The 7,512-nt window shown below is 44.5% G+C and overlaps 1 non-coding gene across 1 annotated transcript; it reads left to right on the plus strand.

Annotated features, from left to right (window-relative positions):
* The first annotated feature begins 6,877 nt into the window (after positions 1 to 6,877).
* LOC120867519 lies at positions 6,878 to 6,984 on the plus strand. Its single transcript, XR_005721941.1, has one exon. It is a non-coding gene; the product is annotated as a U6 spliceosomal RNA (small nuclear RNA).
* Positions 6,985 to 7,512: the final 528 nt, after the last annotated feature.

Consider the following 7,512-nt stretch of genomic DNA (forward strand, 5'->3'; position numbering starts at 1 on the left):
TCATCACACCAGGCTAGGTAGACAGTACCAGTTTCACTGTACAGATGAGAGAACAAAAACCAAGGGAGTTTAACTGTCTCAAGTTTCTATAACAGTATTCCTCAAATAATTTCAGAAAATAAGGAGAAACAACTCCTGCTTCATTTCGTGAGCCCAGCAAAACCTTAACACCAACGCCGGTTAAGAATACTATAAGCCATGAAAATTCCAGACCAAAATTACCCATGAACATAAACACAAAAATTCTCAAAAAGAGAAAGGCAAATTGGGACTTCCCCGGGGATCCAGCAGTTAAGACTCCCCCTTCCAACCCAGGAGGCATGGGTTCAGTCCTTGGTTGGGAAACTAAGATCTTACATGTTGCTTGGTGTAGCCAAAAATTTATTAAAAATAAAAGGCAAATAGAACAGTTTTTCCAGTGCTCATGTATGGATGTGAGAGTTGGACTGTGAAGAAGGCTGAGCGCTGCAGAATTGATGCTTTTGAATTGTGATGTTGGAGAAGACTTTTGAGAGTCCCTTGGACTGCAAAGAGATCCAACCAATCCATCCTAAAGGAGATCAGCCCTGGGATTTCTTTGGAAGGAATGATGCTGAAGCTGAAACTCCAATACTTTGGCCACCTCATGCGAAGAGTTGACTCATTGGAAAAGACCCTGATGCTGGGAGGGATTGAGGGCAGGAGGAGAAGGGGACGACAGAGGATGAGATGGCTGGATGGCATCACCGACTCGATGCACATGCGTTTGAGTGAACTCCGGGAGTTGGTGATGGACAGGGAGGCCTGGCGTGCTGCGATTCATGGGATCGCAAAGAGTCGGACACGACTGAGCGACTGAACTGAACTGAACTGAACTACATATTAAAAAAGGATTGAATATCACAACAAAGTGAGATTTATCCTAGCAAAGCAAGGAAGTTTCAACATTTAAAAATAAACTAATTCCTCATATTAAAAAAAGAGAAAAAGTTTATGTGATGATCACCTCAAAGTATATGGGAAAATCATTTGATGAATTAAATACCAATTCATGATTAAAAATAAATAAATATCCATAAACTCAGAATAAAATGGAATTTCTCAATCTGATAAAGGATAATGATAATTTAAAAATCTACAAATATCAGAATACATAATAGTAACAAGATAAATACTTTCCATTATAGACTAGGACCAGAGCAAGGATATTTACCCTTATTCAAGATACTGCATTGGGTATCTTAGCCAGAATAATAAAGCAAGATAAATTCATTTAAAAACATACAAATTGGAAAGGAAGAAACGAAGCTATCTTTATTCACAGATAACAAAATTTTAATAAGTCCTAAGGAATCTCTAAAAAATAAAAATAAGTGCATTTAGCAAGGATCCAGGATACAAGATCAACATATAAAAATTATAATTCTGTATACTAGGTACAAACAAATGGAAGATGAAATTAGAAGAATATCATTTATAATAGCATCTCAAGGCATAAAATACCTAGGGATAAATTTTAGAAAATACGTGCAAGACCTTGACACTGAAAACTACAAGAAAGTACAAAACAAAAGAAAACTTAAATAAATGGAGAGCTACCCCATGTCTGTGGAATAGAATCTTAAACACCGATTCTGTCCAAAAGTATCTACAAATTCAATGCATTGCAATCAAAATTACAGCTGGCTTTTTTTTTTTTTTTTTTCAAAAAAAAGGTCATCTCTGATAGCTCAGCTAGTAAAGACTCCGCCTGAAATGTAGGAGACCTTGGTTCAATTCCTGGGTCAGGAAGATCCCCTGGAGAAGGGAAAGGCTACCCACTCCAGTATTCTGGCCTGGAGAATGCCATGGACTATACAGTTCATGGGATCGCAAAGAGTCAGACACGACTGAGCAACTTTCACTTTCACTTTTTTAAAAAATAGGAATTGATGTATGTGTATGTGTGAACTTCCAGATGTTCAAGCTGGTTTTAGAAAAGACAGAGGAACCAGAGATCAAATTGCCAACATCCACTAGATCATCGAAAAAGCAAGAGAGTTCCAGAAAAACATCTATTTCTGCTTTATTGACTATGCCAAAGCCTTTGACTGTGTAGATTATGATAATCTGTGGAAAATTCTGAGAGAGATGGGAATACCAGACCACCTGACCTGCCTCTTGAGAAACCTATATGCAGGTCAGGAAGCAACAGTTAGAACTGGACATGGAACAACAGACTCGTTCCAAATAGGAAAAAGAGTACGTCAAGGCTGTATATTGTCACCCTGCTTATTTAACCTATATGAAGAGTACATCATGAGAAATGCTGGGCTGGAAGAAGCACAAGCTGGAATCAAGATTTCCAGGAGAAATATCAGTAACTTCAGGTATGCAGATGACACCACCCTTATGGCAGAAAGTGCAGAAGGACTAAAAAGCCTCTTGATGAAAGTGAAAGAGGACAGTGAAAAAGTTGGCTTAAAGCTCAACATTCAGAAAATGAAGATCATGGCATCTGGTCCCATCACTTCATGGGAAATAGATGGGGAAACAGTGGAAACAGTGTCAGACTTTATTTTTGAGGGCTCCCAAATCACTGCAGATGGTGATTACAGCCATGAAATTAAAGGACGCTTACTCCTTGGAAGGAAAGTTATGACCAACCTAGACAGCACATACAAAAGCAGAGACATTACTTTGCCAACAAAGGTCCATCTAGTCAAGGCTATAGTTTTCCCAGTGGTCATGTATGGATGTGAGAGTTGAACTGTGAAGAAGGCTGAGTGCCGAAGAATTGATGCTTTTGAAGTGTGGTGTTGGAGAAGCCTCTTGAGAGTCCCTTGGACTGCAAGGAGATCCAACCAGTCCATTCTGAAGGAGATCAACCCTGGGATTTCTTTGGAAGGAATGATGCTAAAGCTGAAACTCCAGTACTTTGGCCACCTCATGAGAAGAGCTGACTCATTGGAAAAGACCCTGATGCTGGGAGGGATTGGGGGCAGCAGGAGGAGGGGACGACAGAGGATGAGATGACTGGATGGCATCACCGACTCGATGGACAAGAGTTTGGGTGAACTTCGGGAGTTGGTGATGGACAGGGAGGCCTGGCGTGCTGCGATTCATGGGGTCGCAAAGAGTCAGACACGACTGAGCGACTGAACTGAACTGATGTGATTTATTTGAAAAGGCAAAGCGTCTATAACAGTCAAAATAATTATGAAAGGTAGATACTTTCAGTACCTGATTTCAAGATTTAGTGTAACGCTACAGCAATCAAGACGGTGAGACACTGGCATAGTCAAATATACCAATGAAATAGGAGAGTCCAGAGGCAGGCACCGTCTGTGTTGTCACAAACCTCTTTTAACGCAAGGTGGCATTAGAGAGCACTGGGATGCCATCCCCGCTCCATCCAGCAGATGGCAGCACGCTCCCACCAACCTCTCAAGACACCAGGCTGAATTTCTGGGACCTTCTGTATCCTGCGTGTTCCCTCTTTATTTCTTCCTTCCAATTGCCATTTTCTCTGCCCAGTCAATCTGTCATACAGAAGGGGGACACTTAAATGAAATAGAAAGGAAACACACCCATGAGCCCCATTTATGCCAGGTGTTGCTCTCTACCTTTAATAAGCAATATTTCCTAACTACTTCAACCGTATATCATGAGAATGATTATTTTATTTGAAAGATGATCAAACAGAAGCTCAGGCAGGGAGAATATGTTCCTAAATACTGAGCTGGAAGTGCTGAAGATGGGGCCTGAGCTTGGCCTTTCTTTCCACCTCGTGGTGGTTTAGTTGCTAAGTCGTCTGACTCTTGGTACCCATGGACTGTAGCCCGCCAGGCATCCTCCCTGGGATTCTCCTGGCAAGGATACTGGAGTGGGTTGTCATTTCCTTCTCCAGGGGATCTTCCTGACCCAGAAATCGAACCTGGGTCTCCTGCATGGCAGACAGATTCTTTACCCACTGAGTTACGAGGGAAGCCTTTCTTTCCATATGACACTGTCCATATCTGTAGGCCAAAATGCTCAGTGTAGGATCTAGCAGGAAAAGTTCCTATTCACTGAGTGCTCATTGGAGCAGCATTGTAACCACTTTACATGCATTAACTCATCTATATTCACACCTGAATGAGGTAGGGATGGTTTTCATCCCCATTTTAAAGCTAGGTAGTGAAACAGAGGCGCTGAGAAATTGACACACTTTCAAAGGTCACAAGGCTGGAACTGGCACTGGAACCCTGCGTTTGGATCTGGACCCCAGACCCTTGACTACTGAACTGTGTGCTAAATGACCGCTTTAACAAGCTCTGTGGGGAGTGGAGGAGGCTCCTGGCTGTAGTGAGAGTCCCGGTCAATGTCTCCCAGGAGTGGTGAAGAACTGAATGGCTTCTTCGTCCACTGCATCCCCTGGGGGGCCCAGTGGCATTCAAGGGGTCCACTGTTTTCTCTGCTTCGTGTCCCCAGTTCTTAGAATTCTTCTAAGACCTATGACTGTTTAGCCAGCCCGCCTTTAATGAGTAACTTGTGTGTGTGTGTGTACTAAGTCACTTCAATCAGATCTGACTCTTTGCGACCCCATGGACTGTAGCCCACCAGGCTGCTTCCAGGCAAGAATCTTGGAGTGAGTTGCCATGCCCTCCTCCAGGGGGTCTTCCCCACCCGGGGATCAAGCTCGCACGTCTTCTGTCTCCTGCATTGGTGGCAGGTTCACCACCAGGGCCGCGTGGGAAGCCCTTGTGCTGTGCGGTGCTCACTCGCTCAGTCACGTCTGACTCTTTGCAACCCCATGGACGGTAGCCTGCCAGGATCCTCTTTCCATGGGGATTCTCCAAGCAAGAATACTGCAGTGTGTCACCATGCCCTCCTCCAGGGGACCTTCCCACCCTTACCATCGACCAAAAAAGTAATGCAGAAGGCTGCAAAAGAGAAAAGAGTTTATGGGACTTCCCTGGCAGTTCAGGGGTGAAGACTCTGACCAGGGGACTTTGCAGGGGACATGGATTTGAACCTGGTTGAGAAAGTAAGATCCCACATGCCTCACAGCACAACCAAAATATGTAAAAATTAAAAAAAAAAAAAAGAGAGAGAAGGAGAGAGTTTATTTGGAGTCCTAAGAATTGCAGTTCAGGAGACATAAAAGTTGCCATGAGGTTGTTAAAAGTTTCCTGGTGGAATCATTATAGACTCTCAAGTAACTCAGCAAATACTTTTTCTTAAGGAATCACAGGTTGTTTCAGCATAAGGAGTCCAAAAAGCGTCTTGAATCTCTGACAGGTGTTCTGGATGACTTCATCAGGTCAAAAGGTCAGACTCCATCCAAGCTGAAATGTGCATGTCACATTATTTTTTTTTTATTGGCGTATACTTATTTACAATCTTGCATTAGTTTCCGGTGTATGGCAAAGTGAACCAGTTCTACACATATCCACTCTTTTTTAGATTGTTTTCCCATATGGGTCATTATAGAGTACTGAGTAGTGTTCCCTGTGCTATACTGCTGCTGCTGCTGCTAAGTCGCTTCAGTCGTGTCTGACTCTATGAGACCCCGTAGACGGCAGCCCACCGGGCTCCCCCATCCCTGGGATTCTCCAGGCAAGAACACTGGAGTGGGCTGCCATCTCCTTCTCCAGTGCATGAAAGTGAAAACTGAAAGTGAAGTCGCTCAGTCGTGTCCGACTCTTCGAGACCCCATGGACTGCAGCCTACCAGGCTCCCCCATCCGTGGGATTTTCCAGGCAAGAACACTGGAGTGGGTGTGCTATACAGTAGGTCTTTATTAGTTATCTGTTTTATAGATGGTGTGTATTTGTCAACCCAGATCTCTCAGTTTATCCCTCCAGCCTCCCTTTCAGAAGGTCACACTTTGTTAAAGGCCTCCTGCCCGCCTCCACTTTGGGGAGCTCACTTAGTAATATTGTTGTTGTTTAGTTGCTAAGTCGTATCCTGCTCTTTGCGACACCAGAAACTGTAGCCCACTGGGTTCCTTGGTCCATGGGTTTTTCCAGGCAAGAATACTGCTGTGGGTTGCCATTTCCTTCTCCAGGGAATATTCTCAGGCCAGGGATCAAACCCACATCTCCTGCGATGGCAGGGATTCTTTACCACTGAGCCACCTGGGAAGCCCTCACTTGGCAGTACTGACTCCCTTTTGATTTTCCTTTCATGCTGGTAAATGCCAAACACAAACTATGGAAACACAGTGCCTACCTGCAAAGAGTTCTCATCTTGTGGGGAAGATCATATGCCAAAGCAGGCAAAAACAAAACTATAGAGAGATAATTCTGTGGGTGACTAATTAGCATGTGAATGTCACCAAACTTTTGTCTAGTCAGGGAAGACTTCCTGGAGGAGGAGAGTCTTCCACTTGAGCCTTCAAGGGTGAGTAAGACTTGAAGTGGGGAAGAGGTCAGCATGTAGTCTTGCGCTGAGTGGGGAGCCTTAATGGGAATAGGGAGGTCGGCTAGACTGGTTGAAAGGTCCTCGAAGGGAACGAAAGGGAATAAAGCTGGAAGAGTGGGTTGGGGACAGATTGTGGAGGTTTCTGAGGACCCAGAGGAGAGCCTCGAAGTGTGCTTTATGCACTGATGTCTTATGAAGGCTCAGAGCTAGAGTAGGTGGGCAGGAAAGGAGTGACAAGATAAAGACAGCTCTTAGGGAAGATTAACATGAGGCAGCCTGTTAAGCTGAAGAAAGAGTGAGAGTGAAATCGAAGGGCCTGCAGGGGCATGCGGAGGGAACTTTGAACATTTCCTCTGTGGCAGGCGCTAAGCACTTAGCATATATTATGACATGTAATCCTCCCAAGAGCCCTGAGAGATTTGTGTCATTAGCCTCTCTGTTCCACACATGACTAAAGCAAGGTTAAGGAATCTCCCCCCAAGGTGACCTGGCTGAAAACCAGCAGAGCTTGGTCCTGGCTTCAGCAACACACGTACTAAAATCGAAACGATACAGAGAAGATGAGCATGGCCCCTGCGCAAGGATGACACGCAAACTGGCGAAGTGCTCCATAGCTTAGACAACAAGCAAAAAATAAAAACATACAAACAGAAATGAACAGAGCTCAGATTTGAACCCGCACAGCCCAACCCCCCAGCTCACTTTCTAACCCCTATGCTATGTCACCGTTATACCGATGACCTGGAAAAATCCAGACTGACTAAGTCTGAGACAATCACCTCATCTGGCATATCTAGCAAGGTGGAGTGTGGAGAAAAGTATTTAGGACTTTGCTCAGGAAGATGCCTGAGTATTCAGGACATCCAAGGCCTCTAAACAAAGTGTTGGGAATTGTCACGTAAGTTAGCTTATGATTGCTTTTGATTGCTTGCTTGTTTCGCCATGCCACTTGGCTTGTGAGATCTTGGTTCCCCAACCAGAGACTGAACCCAAGCCACAGCGGTGAAGGCATCAAAAGCATTGAGCCCCAACCACAGGACCACCAGGGAATTCCCAGCTTTGGGTTGTAACGGGAGGGGCCGACATCAAACTTTTGATTGCCGAGGCATCCACTTCAAAGACATCCATCTCTGACAAGCACATTGC

Source organism: Oryx dammah, unplaced genomic scaffold (genome assembly GCF_014754425.2).
Source record: "Oryx dammah isolate SB20612 unplaced genomic scaffold, SCBI_Odam_1.1 HiC_scaffold_8, whole genome shotgun sequence".
In the NCBI taxonomy this organism is placed as follows: domain Eukaryota; kingdom Metazoa; phylum Chordata; class Mammalia; order Artiodactyla; family Bovidae; genus Oryx; species Oryx dammah.